Source organism: Ambystoma mexicanum, chromosome 2p, assembly GCF_040938575.1.
Source record: "Ambystoma mexicanum isolate Mex_15411 chromosome 2p, UKY_AmexF1_1, whole genome shotgun sequence".
Lineage (NCBI taxonomy): Eukaryota > Metazoa > Chordata > Amphibia > Caudata > Ambystomatidae > Ambystoma > Ambystoma mexicanum.
This window is the reverse complement of record NC_090923.1, coordinates 1073554878-1073568771: the sequence shown is the minus strand read 5'-3', so window position 1 is coordinate 1073568771 and position 13894 is coordinate 1073554878.

The following is a 13894-nucleotide window of genomic DNA, read 5'->3' as shown; positions in this document are numbered from 1 at the left end:
CATGGGAGTTATAGTCCAAAACATCTGGAGAGCTGCAGGTTGCAGACCACATTCCTAAGACATGAAGAGGAAAAACATAAATAGTGGTGATACGCAAATTAGCACAAGCACGGTTTAGACTCTCTGTGGAGCAAGTCAATATCTGGATGAATGCCAATCGTCTGAAGCAGAAGGCTCAAAAGACAGAAATCCTGCTTTGTAGTCATCTTACTAAGGGGGCGACATCTCTTTAGCCATCAAGAAAGACCGGTGTCGTAGTCGCAAAGACCTATGGCTGGCCTGAAAGTTGCTGGCCTGCTGTCTTTGGCCCTGGCACTCTTCCTTCCAAGAAAGTCAGAAATCTGGGGAGTGCTTTGAGTCTGCACCATCAATCCACCTCGAGGTTAGTCAAGGGTCTAGGGTCTTATTTTCTCAGCTGCATGCACTTAGGAGAGACTCAGACCTGTTCACATTCCCCCAGCAAGTTTATTTATTTATTTATTTATTTGTTTATTTACTGTCGACTGGATTTCTGTAATGCCATCTACCTTCGCTTAACAACAACCTTAGTATACAAACTTCGAATCATTCACAGTGCCCCTCCCACCTACCCCCCCCCCCCCGCCCTCCCAGACTATTGCTTCATGTCAGTGGCAGGCATCATGCATCGGATGCTTCTGTCTCACTGCACCTGTTGCCAGTTGTCAAGCACATGGACTTCAAGGCACTTTGCTTAGATCGTAAAGCCAATGATATTGTAGCCCCACGATTTCTGCAGAATCGTTTCACGAAGCACACCCCAAAAAGAGCACTTCAGTCAGCAGCAGAAAGTCTGCTTAGTGCCCCCAAAAAAGAGATATGTGAAATGGGGGATGGGGGTCAATCCTTTTCATTATAAGCAGCCAAACTGTGGAATTCCCCACCTACTCCCATCCATGGCCCACCTTATCCCAAATAATTTACAGTTCTGATGTAATAATAAAACATTCTTATTTCCACAATGATTAGGTTGGCAGACAGGGGTCAAGTCCTAAAAAAGTGAGGGACTCATCAACAAACGCAATGGGATGAGACTTTGCCAGAAATTAGCATATCAAGATGCAATATGCACATTTCATTAAATTGGATTTGCATAACCACCCAAATTACACAGGGCTTTCATAAAATCAGCAAACACACAAAACCAAGAGAGGATATTTTCTTCTAATAGTGTTTTTGAAAATGTTAAAAGGTGTGCATGTTTTAAACTCCAATAACCACAACAAACTCCGCCCACCCGCGTCCACCCTCGACTTGACCCCCCGTTTCATCATGATGCCATTGCAAGATGTACACTGTGCTAAACAGAAACCAACCACTATACCACCTGCACTGCTTGAGAAATCAGTTTCATTGGATCCACCGAAAGTTCACAAAACCTAGTGACGTCATTTAGCCTGCCTCACCTCAGCTTGAACCCCGCTTTATCACAGCTTTACACACTTGCCTCACCCGTACAGCACTAACCCTTGTCCTAATCCTCTGCAGACTACAGCCTGGTACCCCCAGTGGGGTGGGGGGCGCAATACACCATGTTTCCGACAAGCCTTGGCGCACGGGCACCACTATGGTGATGATTTGGAAAGCTGGGTAACATAAGTCACTGGGAAGTGGGCAGTATCTCCCGAGATACTGGGGGTGAGACCATGTCTCTGGGTGAAAAAGGCTGCGTGTGACCACGCGCCATACAGGATCAATGCCCTAAACACATACAATCAGCCAGAGTCAGGCCAAGTGGAAGCACTCGTTTTGTGTATAAGCGCTTTATAAATAAACAATACAATGTGCATGGTACAAACAGTGCAGACTCATAAGTTTGCACGCTGCCTTTAGGCTGCACATGAACTGCACACAGTTGGTGAAGGCAGATTGAACCCCCCCACACCCCATTTGGGGTACCTGCAGAGGCGTATCCAGGATCGTCTAAAAAGTGGGGCCTTAAGCTAATGTAGTTGGTCCCACCGCAGTGATATTAACATCCGTTAATGCCCACACAGCGCTGCTCAGTGGGCATTTAAAGATTTTGGGTGGACCTTGCCCGCGCAGGCCCTACCCTGTCTATGCCTCTGGGTACCTGATGGGTATGCACAGTGACCGTGTGCACACTGGCATGCAGTAAATGCTGCAAGCCGTCTTTGGTGGATCAGTGCCCAGGCCACTCTGCATACCACTCACAAGCACTGAAACATGACCAACAGCCGGGGGCTAAGCGGGGTTTGGTATCTCCTAGTGTACACTCAGGGTGGCACGGCGTACACCATGCACGTGTACTGAACGCATTCTAAAACAACATGGGGTATTTTGTTTTAAGAAAGTGGAGCAAAGTGCACGGTCAAAGGCATGGCATTGTATGTGCCAACACCGTCGCAAGCAAAGGCCGCAGGTTGGTGTTTTTGGTATATGTCAGTGGCACACACAACACTGCCGTAAACCCTATATTGGAAGGATTTGGCACAGCCAACAAACATGGGTTGCATTCAAACGCTGCAAACAGTGTTTGCTGTATCTGAGTGATGCACAATGTGAGCTGCCTTATGCCATGCACTGAGTGTGCCAAACGCGTGCAGTAACATTGGTCTGCAGTAAACTGCTGCGGCCATGTTCAGCGAATCCGAGCATGCAGCACATGCACAAGCACTAACCCGACAGCGCGACCTCTGTGTAGCCCAGACACACACACTAAACAAACAGGGGAGCATTTTTCAGGGAAATACTGCGGGGAATCATAGCTTTAAAATAGGTTAAGACTACTACCATTGCACAGTCATTAACCTTTTAACTGCCATGGGTCCCGCCCCCCACACTGCCAAGGCCTTTTTTGGTGATTTTGGTATTTCGCCATTCAATGCCTTCTAATGTTTTCTGTGTCATTCTTGTCATCTCGTCCTTGGCAACAGGGAGGTAATCCCAAGGACGAGATACCTCGCCCTTGACCCATATATGCAGGGCTCGAAATTAAGAGAAGCTGGGAGCTATTTAGCTCCATCTTGTAGCCAAGAAGAGCCTGGTTAGCTCGACACCAAGTTACCAGGAGCTACTTCTCGCTTCCCAAAGCCAATTGATGCCCAACAAACACACCTATGTCAATTTAACTCTGTGCATTTGGGACAATGTATAAATAAACATTAGGATAGATCTAAATGACATTTGAAAGTAAAATAATGGACAAAATGATACTTTTGAAGCTCATGTGGAAGTTAGATTTGCGACACGCTATGTACTAAAATCTCGTAGTCCAGTGGTAGCTCCTGGTCACTTGCTAATGCTGGATACAGAAGAGCTGCTTTTTTCTCCTACTTCTCCAATCTAATTTCAATCCCTGTTATGGCAAACTGTTCTGACAGACTGATCCTTTTTTGCACTGATTTATTGCCCTATGAGCCAGTCCTGCCAGCCTGTCCACAGCATGCTGGATGTATCCAAGGATTGCGCCCATATAATGCCATGTAGATGCATGTCACATTACCTGGAGATGTGTCATCAATGACATTTCATGATAAACTATTATTTTGTACTAAAATCCTCTGACACAACAAAAAAGAAAAAAAATTGAATGGACCATTAAAAGCAAAAGTCCAGAAATGTGACCATGTAGACAGCAATTCAATACTGGCCTCCACCGCGATCCAACCCACCCCACACATAATACAACATAAAGGATATTATGTATGTTCAAGTGACAAGCAATCAGTACTGGCATTTGGGCCGGATTTTACAGGGTCTGGGATCCAGTAACTGGAAGTTGCCCTTCTTTGCTCACTGGGTGCCCCCCAGCTTGGGATCCCTGGTCTGTGTGTTTGGGACCTGTACATTGTCTGGTGAGCACTTCCAGACCCAATGCCGCCATTCCTGTTCTTCTTTTCCATGACTTTCAGACAACGACAATGTCCTGTGCCCGCCCAAATGTACCTTTTCCAGGAGTGGGTGGGATCCGGGCAAACAAGAAGCTGGATCTGCAAACGCAAAGTCCAGATACACTCAGGTCAGAGTGTTCATTCTGAAGTGCTGCTCTAGCAGCCATATCTATATAGGGAAAATATGCCCTGGGTCCATGTGATGTCTGAGGCTCTTGGCCACCCAAAAGGCTGTCCTGTGCCGACAGCCACTTAGAACCTATGCCTTAGCTTCCTGCATCTTCCCTCGCCTTTTTGTTACACTGTTCTCTCCCCTTTTGAAGACGGGGAGAGCCACTGGGGTTATTGATGCTGGCGCCTGCAGACAGCACCTTTTTTGCTCTTGTGTTCTGGCTGGGTCCCCTCCCTGTCAGACTCTACTGTGATGCCTGTTGCAGGGGAGAGGACAAAGGAGGGGACGGGAGAGGTGGCTTGCCTTATGCTTGTATTTGTATTGCCTTGTATTAGAAGCTATCAGCTCTATGACCCTCAGGGTCCCAAAGTAGCCCAGGGTGAAACCTGTCCTGAATAACTTGGTCTCATAAATGTGTGAACATACTTCCCTAGCTTTATTATTAATGTTTTTAGCTTTTCAACATCCAGGGGCCGTCTTTTGCTGCCCCCTCTCTTTTCCCTACCCCTTGAAAGCATAATCTATAAGTGTGCTGTGGGTTGGGTCTTTCCCCCGGTTATCTTCACAAAATTTGCTATGGCTGATCAATGCATCTTAGTACATGCCTTCTTTTATTCTGGCTATCAGCCCGTGCAACACATTTGTTGTCCTCTATCTCATTTAGGTCTTCTGTGTTTGTAATTTCCTTTACTGTAGCCAGGCACCTACTGTATTGTGTGGCTGTATTTTCTGCCAAAGCCTTGTTGGCCAGCTCCATCAAGACCCCTGTTGGGGCCTCTGGGTGTCTGACAGGGAGTGGGCCTCAGTAGGAGCATTACTCTAAAGTGCATTTGTGGACCACTGATTTCTTCTCCCGGTCTCGGCCGTTCGGCGTGTACCAATCAGCAGTTTTTATGAGTTCCCTGTCAGAACCTCCCAAACCTCTTTTGGCACTTCTGTCATCCTCTGGTCTGAGTCTGGCCAGAGGTGCCGGAATATCCCACTACAAGCGAGATAAAGCATCAGCAACATCATTCTCTGCTCCTGCACCGTTTTGCCCTTATCTCTATGTTGTTGTGCAGGGAAATTGTGGTCACAGCCCTTAGCATTCTCAAAACCCAGTGGCATGATGTTGTATTGATGATACTGACAACCACCATATTATCCAACAAGACTACCAGCCTTGTGCTGCTTACATTTACGCGCCATAGCTTTAAGGCAATCCATATGGGGAAGATTTCCAGAAGCGTTATGTTCCTGGTCAACCTGTGGACGGTTACATGTCTTTCCAATGAAACATTTTCCATCAAAAATGTTTCCAACGAAAACAAGTGCACCAAATGCATTTTTATTTGTTTTCCCCAACACCAATCTCCTTGTTAAACCCTTAAAAATCCACCCCAAACAAAATTAACCCTTTACCCCACACACGTATGCATTCCCTGCACTTCTTTTCCTTGGAAAAGTTTCGATGGAAAATGTTTCGCTGGAAAGACTGCATACCCTGTGGACGTGCCATGCCTTTGGCCAAGCGCACGCAAACCAGCATTTCACCAAAATTGCACCAAAACCTTTGCTGCCAACGGCATCAGTTAACAACACTCTTCTCCTTTCCATATTCAACGGTGTGTACCATATGAACGTGCCATATGACCACCCCAATGAAATTCTTCAGGAAATGTTCCCATGTGGTTAAATCATTTCTGTCCTCTTCACCCAATCTTATGTGTAGGTGTGGGTTTTTGAAACCTCTGGTTTTTAGCTCTCTGCTTCTGGAAAAAAAACCTTCATTGCGGTATTACCCTTGCTGCAAAATTGAGGCTGCCTACTAATGATTGTAATTCTTTCACCGTTCCTTTGCCTTTTTGTCTTAAAGAGCGGATTGTCTTTAGTAGGCTTTCAATTTTTTCTTTGGGGATCTTACATTCCCTTTAAATCGTGTCTAACTCAATGTCTAAGAAGGAAATTGTGGTCGCCATGCCTGCTGTTTTCTCGTTGGCTAAAGGGATGACCCAAGCTTCTGTGAATTGTATACATTTCTCTAGAGCCTGCTTGCAGGTGTCTGAAACCCTGGTCGCAATGACTAAGAAATCATCCAAGTAATGGACCATGGATGCCTTCTGCATGTGTCTTTGAAAAGCCCATTAGAGGAAACAACTACATTTTTCAAAGAAAGCGCATGAGATGGCGCACTCCATGGGCAGGCATTTGTGTACATATATTTTGTTTTCAAATTGAAAGCATTCTGACCTGGGGTGTACTGGTAAGAGCATGAAAGTGGCTTCTATGTGCGCCCCTTTCCCCTTTCCTGACCAATCTAATTTCTTCTTGGAAACTGGTGTACGACACCACTGTATCCAGCTCTGACAGGCCATCATTTACTGACTTGCCTGGGGGGAATGACAGGTGGTGTATGAGGCAATATTTTCCTTGCTCTTTTTTTGGGAACAAGTCCCAATGGAGAGAGCAGACAAACTTGCTGAAAGGCGGTGCATCTCCCAGGGACCAGCTATCCTCCCCAACTCCAATTCTTTCAGGATTTGTTCTCTCACTGCTTCTGGATTTTCTCTGGCTGACTTGAGGTTCTGCGGGATGTCCCCTGAGCTGTACCCTTTGAATGGGATGGTAAAACCATTTGTGAAACCTTCCCGTAAACATTTGCTGACTTGCCTGTCAGGGTATTTGTCCAGCCAGCCCCCCATGGCCTGCACCTTTATGAGTGAGTGGCCAATGTCTGAATGGCTTCAATGGGTCCTTATGCTTGAGATTCTTTGGGGGGTTCTTGCGTGTTTGGAAATGTTGCGCTAATCCCCCCCCCCCCCCCCTGGCCACAACAACCCCTCACCTCCCCCAACATCTGCTGCACTTGTTCTTATATCTACATTCCTTCATCCAGGAACAGAAACCCATGTCATATTTCCGACATATTGTGCTGGGGTATGTGACCCCTCTTTCTCCCCTCGGCTGCCCTCCTTTGTATTGGTGTTGGTAATTCTCATTACCTCTGCTCGTGGATGGTAGGGGGGTCCTTTCTGCCTGTTGCCCCGTGTGCATGCCGTATGGTAGTAGCCGTACCTTTAATACCATGTGAATCTACAAATTAGCCTCAACTTCATCCCAGCCCAGTTTTGGATACTTATCCATGTACTGCCTCAATTCCCTATCATAATTCAGCCAGGCTTACCCCACAAAGGTCTCATTCACCTCTTGGATCTTGTCCAGGTATGCCATAAGTGCTACCCCCTTCCTCTGGAAATCTTTCCATTATGGTGGTTGCTAATATGCTAAACGACATTGAACAGTTCTTAAAGCTTTGCTCCACCTGCTTTCTCTTAGCTGTGCTTTTGTCCTCTTTTTTTTGTCTTCTGTTACTACATCAACGGCTTCTTTGAATTCTATCAGTGTCAATATTTCAATGAGCTCTTTTCTCCAAATGTTCTCTTTCACATTCAGATCTATGTGCCATGCTAGCGTCCTTTCTAATGTTCTTTGTGTTCCATGCTCTGCTGTGGGTCTACCAAATAGCATGACATACACAGTTTGCTGATCCTGTTATGGTGTTTGGATTATTTGTCATGATCGCAGCTGCACTTACAGGTGCTTCTGTCATTATGGCACCATTGGCTACCCGCTCTATGGGTGGGTGGGTGGGTGTAAAAGACACTGGGCCTCATTACTAGTCCGGCGGTAACTGAGCCGGAAAAACTGGCAGGTTACCGCTGGACTCGTATTACCATTCTGCCTCCGTGATTCCCGGAATCACCGGGGCATTAAAACCCCGGTGACCCGGTAATTCCGGAGGCGGAATTTCGGTAAATCCCCATTCCCATGTAGTGGGAATGGGGAAGTGGAAACACCGGCAACATGCTGTAATGGTGCCAGAGTTTCCGCGTCCGCCTCCAGGCGGATGGTGTTAAACCCGCCAGGTCAGACCTGGCGGGAGTGACACCTCCCGCCTGCAGGACTCGGAATCAGCCGGTCCGGAAAGAACGGTGGTGGCAGATTTACCACCACCGTTCTTTCCAGACCAGCTGACTCGTAATGAGGCCCACTGTGTGTTGCTGCCATTGCCATTGTGCTCTGAGTGGGAGCGCCACCAGCTTTGCAGCTCATTTGTGTATTAGAGCCTATAGCGGATGTGCTCTGAATGAGCTCTCCAACCACTGTTTGGTTATCTTGTGCATTAGTATTAAGGCCTTGTACCCTAGTAGCAGTACCTTGTGTGCCGATAGTATGCCCCTGTGCACATACGTGTTGCACATCTCCCCAGGCTCTTAAGTGGTCCCTCTCTAAACCCTTATTACCTGTGGTAGGTTACATGTGATTTCATCAAATCCAAAATAACGAATCCCATAACTAATACCATAATAACGAATTCCAAAATAACAAATTACTTTTTCGTTGTTTTGGGTGGGGGTCTCCCCCAAACCCCCCCTTTTTTTGTTCGTAATACTTTTCCCCCACCCCCAAAACCACTATTCCCACTCCCAACCCCTTTTTTAGTTTTTTCCCAAATTAGTTATTTTGGAATTTGTTATTTTCGGTTTGTTGTAATGGGATTAGTTATTTTGTGATTCGTTATAATCACTGCATAGCCCTGTGGTATCGGTGCATGCTGTTTCACTGTTACCCATCCCCTTAGCTGTGCCTAAATCTGCCATCATTTTTTCCATTTTCTCCATTTTACTTAGTACTTCCAAATCTTGTATTTTCGATTTCAAGTAAACACTTTTGCTGCCCTCTCGCTTTTGCAAACTTCTCCAGTTGCAAATAACTTCCCATCGTTGCACCTCTCCCTCTTTGCAGGTCTCCGCAGTTTGTTTTGCTTCGCCGAAAGTTCTGTCTTCTTCTCCCGAGCTTGGTTGCTACGGCAACATGGTTCTTTGAACAATGATGTTGCTACATTTGCGCGGGCCTCTTTCGTTCTTCCATGCTCTTCGTTTGTTCAGTCTCCGGAGCTCCTTAAAAGTGGCTGGATGTTTATCAGCCGCTCCTGCTGCTGCTAATTTGACCATTGCTTGGGCGGTGAGTCCATGCGGGCGTTGTGCTTTTTTTTGTCGGGGCGAGGGTGGGGGGTTACTTTGCTTGACTTTATGCTTTACTGATTTGTGGGCCATATGCCCCCCAGCGCTGTTTAGTTGCGTATTTAGTCTTAGTTCTGTATTTATAACATGCTTAATACCCAGGGGTTTCTAAGCGCGGACCCGGGGATTGAACCTGTGTTGCTTTGTGTCGTCTTGCTGAGCTATCCTCCCGGGATGTAGCCGCTGTGATCACTCCGCCTCTGTGATTTCCCCAGCACTCAGACTCGCTGGAAAAGGTCCTGTTTTTCTCTTGTCGCACCCAGAGTGGGGCTCTGCTCAGAGATCCCCCTTTCAACCGGGTGAAACTGCAGTCGGTCGAGGGAACTCTGTGGTGCCGCAATGGCAATTTATGGATTTATAATGCGGACACCAGCTTGATGTGGCACTTCCAACCCTGGGCAGGGTGTAGAGCGTCAACAGAACAAAATCACGGCAAAACCCATGTGTAAATGCAAAATGTTGTGGAATTATATCGCTCTTCCTAGCACTTCCGACCCCGAATGAGGCAAAAAGCACCTGAGAAAACAAATCACAGCAAAACCACTTCCAGCCTTAGGCCATGCTTTTTCACAGTGCTCCAGACCCCGAATGGGGTGAAAAGCACTTAGCGGGGGCATCCCATTGCCGCACCTCCCCCTCCTCCCCACTCCCTGCCTCTGTCCGGCCTGCTCTGTTCAGGCCGCCCCCCCCTACCTGTACCCGCATCCGGCAGCATTGCATTACTGGAAATAACAGGCAAACACAACTTGTAAACGTTGGAAATCTTAATGCCACAGCAGCTTCATTTGGATAAAGTCAAGGAGTTATCTTACAGGCGATCTGTGAATTCACCACACCACAGGTTCTTCTACGCTGTGTGGGGCTTCCTAGGTATGCCTCCCTCCCCCCCCACTGTCCGCATCCGGTAGACGCTTCGGGTTGAGCCCGGCCTCTGCTAACAGCTTCTCTCTACCCATGGCCATTCGATTTGTTGCTTGCATTGCATTTCTTGACACTTCCCCCTTGCTCTAAGGTACCTGTTTCTAACACCCCAACACACTTCCCGGTGTCCTAATTATCCCTGTTTCTAGCTAAACAGACACAACCATTCCGGTGCCCAAATATCACATAGGTTCCTATACAGACACACCTTTCCGGTGCCCAAATATCTCATTTTTTGCCTATACAGACACCACCTTTCCGGTGCCCAAACATCACTTCACTGCCTATGCAGACATCACTTTGCGATGTCCAGCTATCACAGCGCACGTTTCTACTCTACTCTGAGCGCCCGTCTCCAACTGTGCTACTTTTATCCTAGTCCTACCAACATGCTTCAGGCCCCAAGTGTCCCCATTTCGCCTTACTGTCCCCAGGGCTGTGCTTCGCATAAGTACCCATACTCCCAGTACCCTCACCCTAGGCCCTCCTCCGAGATCTTACCCAGAGCCCCCATCCCATCAAATTCTGTGATCCCTATCCCTTACCCTCCATCTCTCCGGCTTGCTCCTCCACTTTCCTGGTTCGATTCTCTAGCATTGGGCCCCCCCCACCTTTTCCTCCACCTACAGTTCCCTGGGATCCATTCTCCCCCAAACTCCCAACCCCATTCTCTCGAGTTCCCGCAAGTACCCCTGTCTCTTTGCCCCCAGCCTTGCGCTTGCCCCCCCTTCACCTCCTTGGACCTTGTGCCCCAGACTGTTCCCTCTTGTCACCCTTCGAGCCTGTCTTTGACCCCCCACAACCCCCTCTGTGTATCCTTCCTTCCGTAAACACTTCCCCCCCACCGGTTTCTTTGGCAACTATACCTGTGCCATCATGCTTTCATCTTGCCCCGACTTCCCTTGTAGACCTTTGTTGTCACCTTGTGTTTTCTTCCCCCCCCTGTATTTTGGGGTTGGAATTGGCTTCCAAGCCCCCTGAAAACCCTCCCCTTTTTTCCCCAGGGCCTCCTCTGAGTCTGTTACTCTTGGGCGCCGTAGGATCTAAGCTGTTGGCTGAGCATTCCCCTATGGGCCTGCAAGTGCTTTGCTAAAGGGATCGACCTGGGACTCCTCCAAGACTCTCTGCTGGTTGCCGGCGGCAGAGAGTTACCCCAGCCTGAGCGGGTCGCTCCCTTTCCGACACTTCTGCTTGCTGCTCATATCCTCGCTCAATCGCACCCCTTGGTGGGGGGGCGGGGTGGGGGTGTTCAAACCCCCCCGGCCATTGCCTGCAAGCCACCTTAGGTGCAACCTGCATTTGTGAAGGCGTCCCTCCATTCCATGGTCATGAATGCGGTACCTACATCAGACAGGTGTGTCCTGTCCCCCCCGAAATAACCAGGTACTTTTAAGGTGATGAGTGGATGGCGGGCCCATCCCATTCCTCTTCTTTTCAAGAAACCCCCCATCCTAGAGTTTGCCTTTCTCCTTGCCGCCTCTATTGCCCCGTGGCGCAATGCGCCCCTCCATTCTTGCCTGGGGATAATTTCGGACCACATGATTTCGGTGCCCCGGAAGGCCCCCCCCAATCCACGTGAGGGGCGATCTCAAAAGTTCTGTCAAATCCCTTCTTCCCTTTGCCACCAAGTCGTTGCCCCCAATGTGGAGCAACAAAATGTCGGGTGAAGGGTGTTGTTGAGCCGCTTGTTCCAATGTGCCCCATAGCTGGTTGCTCTATAGGCCCGCCTTTGCAATCCAACTAATCTGGATGTTTTGGAGGCCCAGGTTGCCATCCCTAAAAGCCGTCTTCGCTCTGTCTGCCGCTCTGGACACAAAAGAATGTCCCACGAACCATACCCGGGTGGCTTCTGTGAAGACAGGAGAGGTTGTTTTGAATCCTACAAGGTAGGTTCCAAGGTACCCCTGCGCCCTTGACCCTTTGTCCCGCCAGTGACCTTGCAGCTAGCTGTCGCATTCCTTCACCCAACTCACTAGTTGCCACAGTTGGTCTTTGTAAGGAGTCATGGTGGGTTGGGCTTGCAGATGTGTTTCCCGGAATCGTGCCATCTGCGAACGAGAAAGAGCGCCGGCCGCTGTGTTATAAACCCCGGGGATGTGGCGCACTTTCACTGGTGTGTTCATGGTTAAACATTTGCGCACCAATTAGCGCAATAAGGACAACACCCACGGGGCATCGTGCTGAATGGGTGTTGACTGCCTGGACTACTGCCATGTTGTCCGACCAAACCATGAAGCGTTTATTTGCCAGTTTGCGCGACCAGATATGCAAGGCTAAGACCACAGGGAATAATTCCAAGACATTTATGTTCTTGCTCAGGCCGTTCCTGTTCCATGCATTCGGCCAGTCACCCCTGCACCATTCTCTACCCAAGATGGCCCCAAACCCCACCCGGCCTGCGGCGTCAGTAAACAGCTACAGTTGTGTGCACGCCATACATGGTGACTGCCATAAGCATACCCCGTTGAAGTCCCTCAAAAATGTGCGCCAAACCTTCAGGTCCTCCTTCAACCCTGTGCTCATGCGTACTTTGTGCCAGCGTTTCGCTGCCCCCCCCGCCCCAGTTGCCGCCGCTAGTCACCTTGCGAAAACTCTCCTTGCCGGGATAACCCTTGCTGCAAAGTTACATTTTCCTACTAGGGTTTGGATGCTTTTTACGGTGGTCCTGTTGCTAGATAATGCCGCATTGATGTCGGCAATGCATTCATCTATCTTCTCAGTGGGCAGGCGGGATGTCCCCGATTCCGTGTCTATTTCAATCCCCAGGTAAGTTAATCTTGTGCATGGTCCTTGTGTCTTTTCCCCTGCTAGTGGTACCCCAAGTTCTTCGACTAGTGTGATGAATTTGTGCAATATGGAGGAGCATACATCCGAGTCTCGGCTACCCACGAACAAGAAATCATCTTTATAATGAGTTTTGCCTCCCCTGTTCTCCAGCTTGTTCAGTGCCCATTCCAGGAAAGAGCTGAAAGCCTGGAAGTACGCGCATGAAATACTACACCCCATCGGCATGCACTTGTCCACGTACACTGTCCGGATGCACGGGGAGTAACCTGAAAGCTGCCTCGATGTCCCTTTCCCACTATTCGGGCGAGGCAGACTGCCTAGTCAAAAGACGCGTAAGACACCGAGCAATCCGCTTCATCCAACCAGTCGTTGACTGAGTCCCCTTTTGGTTGAGATAGGTTGTGTATGAGGCGGAATTGACCTTTTTAGGTACTAATGGTGAAATTATCAGATTCTTCAGCGGTGCCCTCTGATACGGGCCCGCTACCCTGCCCAACGATAGTTCTTTTATAATTTTTTCCCAAACCACTTCCGGCCATTCATTGGTTGATTTCAGGTTATTTGCTGTTATGGCTCCTCTGGGGCCTTTGTAGGGGATCTGAAACCCCATTGTGAAACCCCCGACCGAAAGGTCTCTTTCCTGGGACAAAGGATACCGTGATAGCCAAGGAAGCAGTTTGTCCACCCTGATCGGTGAAAGACCTTTGCTGCCCAGATCGTCCCCACCCCCCCGCCATGTCCACCCATCCCTCGCTCCCTGACGATCCTGTATTAACATTGCGACTTTGCCCGTTTGTTCCAACCGGCATGTGTGCCACTTGCCAGTCTCTTCTTGAAGCACCAGATAAGTAGCCACCCTGAAGAAAATAATGTTTATTTTAGTTTACAGCATGTTTACTCTGACATTTGCATTGTATAAATGACAACGACACAAGAGGCCATGGTGCCCGATACCCCCGGCTGGGAAGGTCTTATGGCCCTGGCTTCCTTTGTTCGTTTGCCGTGGCCGCCCCCCTGCAACTCCCTGCCGAGTGGCCGTATGTCCCGCACATGGAGCATGCATGCCTGAACCGGCAGTT